At 38.1% G+C, this 2,202-nt stretch overlaps 1 non-coding gene across 1 annotated transcript; it reads left to right on the top strand.

The window, feature by feature from the left end:
• Positions 1-286: 286 nt before the first annotated feature.
• TRNAW-CCA (transfer RNA tryptophan (anticodon CCA)) lies at positions 287-358 on the top strand. Its single transcript has one exon. It is a non-coding gene; the product is annotated as a tRNA-Trp (tRNA).
• The last annotated feature ends 1,844 nt before the right edge of the window (positions 359-2,202 follow it).

The following is a 2,202-nucleotide window of genomic DNA, read 5'->3' as shown; positions in this document are numbered from 1 at the left end:
GCACAAGCTGGAATCAAGATTGCCGGGAGAAATATCAATAACCTCAGATATGCAGATGGCACCACCCTTATGGCAGGAAGTGAAGAAGAACTAAACAGCTTCTTGATGAAAGTGAAAGAGGAGCCTGAAAGAGTTGACTTAAAAACTCAACATTCAGAAAACTAAGATCATGGCATCCGGTCCCATCACTTCATGGCAAATAGATGGGGAAACAGTGGAAACAGCAGCTGACTATTTTTTTCGGCTCCTTTAATATTGTGATGTTTTCTGTTTTTAGTACTGGTCTTCCCTGGTGGCTCAGAGGTTAAAGCGTCTGCCTCCAATGCTGGAGACCCAGGTTCGATCCCTGGGTTGGAAAGATCCCCTGGAGAAGGAAATGGTAACCAACTCCAGTATTCTTGCCTGGAGAATCCCATGGACCGAGGAGCCTGGTAGGCTACAGTCCACGGGGTCTCAAAGAGTTGAACACGACTGAACGACTTCACTTCACTACTAGCACCTAGAATATGTCTTGATCATAGTAACCACACAGCAATCCTTTAATGAAAGATTGAGCTTTGAAAACAATTAAAGTTTTTATGTAAATCAGCTAACCTCCCCTTCCCACAGAAGTGCCGGAGGTCTGTGCTGCTGACATACACAGAATCTTCACACTTGTGATCTTGACTCATTTATTTGTTTTCTAAGGGGTTTGTTTTGTGGCCTTGAGGAAACAACATCTTCAATGCCATTGATAAATAATTTACATCATGTTTAAATATCTTTTAATTATCTAGTCAATGTGAAATACAATACTGAATATGTTAGAATGTGACTAAACTGTAGCAGGCTTACAAATGGTATAACTATGGTTGTTCTTTTTAATAGAAGGCAGCACTATTAAGCAGAACTAAAAGGGACACTAGGAATTCAGTAATATTAGTTTCTGTTCTAGGTCTGCTGTTGACTTTCTGTGTAATCTGAGGTGATTCACTTAAGCTCTCTGTGTCCCACATTTTCTTATCAGCAAAATGAAGAATAATAAGACCAGTCTTCAGTTGTTTTTAAAAGGTGATGGTCAAAAACAGTATAAAAGTTAAGGGCTAATGCAATAGGTTTTATAATATTATAATAAAATAGCTTTTAATAGTTTAATAGTAAAATAGCTTTTAATAGTTTTTAACAGTTATATTTTACTACTTACAATATCACAGAAATCAATTTCTTTTTACATGATAAGATAGAAAATAATTTATAAAGCTGGACATCCATCTATTGTGTGTATGGTCAGGGGAGGGAGCTTCCCTGGTTGCTCAGATGGTAAAAAATCCACCTTTGATGCAAGAGATCTGAGTTTGATCCCTGAGTCTGGAGTAGAAAATGGCAACCCACTCCAGTATTCTTGCTTGGGAAATTGCATGGACAGAAGAGCCTGGCAGGCTACTGTCCAAGAGCTTTATGTACAACTAATGGATGGTCACCTAGAGCCAGACATCCTGGAATGTGAAGTCAAGTGGGCCTTAGGTAGCATCACTACAAGCAAAGCTAGTGGATGTGATGGAATTCCAGTGAAGCTATTTCAAATCCTAAAAGATGATGCTGTGAAAGTGCTGCACTCAATATGTCAGCAAATTTGGAAAACTCAGCAGTGGCCACAGGACTGGAAAAGGTTAGTTTTCATTCCAATCCCAAAGAAAGGCAATGCTAAAGAATGCTTAAACTACTGCACAATTGCACTCATTTCACACACTAGTAAAGTAATGCTCAAAATTCTCCAAGGCAGGCTTCAGCAATACATGAACGATGAACTTCCAATTTAAAAAGTTGGATGTCCATCTACTATTTGTACACAAAGATTCTGGAAATATTTCAGTAATAGAAAATGTGGTCTGGCTTATAATTTAGCAATGCCAGTTCTGAAGAAATTTCACACAAATAAGGTCACAAGCTTTGTCACCAGAGCATAGTTAGATATATGCAGCCTTGTTTCCAATAATAGACTTGCCTGTTTATTAATTTAGCTGAAGTAAAGAAAGATATTAAAATTCAATTTCCAAAACATTCTTCCGATTAGTTTTTTTCCTCCCCATAATGGGTTGAGGAGCCCTATAGAAACCACTAGATTCACTGGGGTTAAAGACTAATCCTTCAGAAAAAATACCTATAATTCATGAATCAATAAGGGCTGCCATTTACCATTTATCTCCTGCCCACCCATGAGAA

This window comes from Dama dama, chromosome 15, assembly GCF_033118175.1.
Source record: "Dama dama isolate Ldn47 chromosome 15, ASM3311817v1, whole genome shotgun sequence".
In the NCBI taxonomy this organism is placed as follows: domain Eukaryota; kingdom Metazoa; phylum Chordata; class Mammalia; order Artiodactyla; family Cervidae; genus Dama; species Dama dama.
The sequence above is the reverse complement of the archived record's forward strand: the minus strand, read 5'-3'. Positions and strand labels throughout refer to the sequence as shown.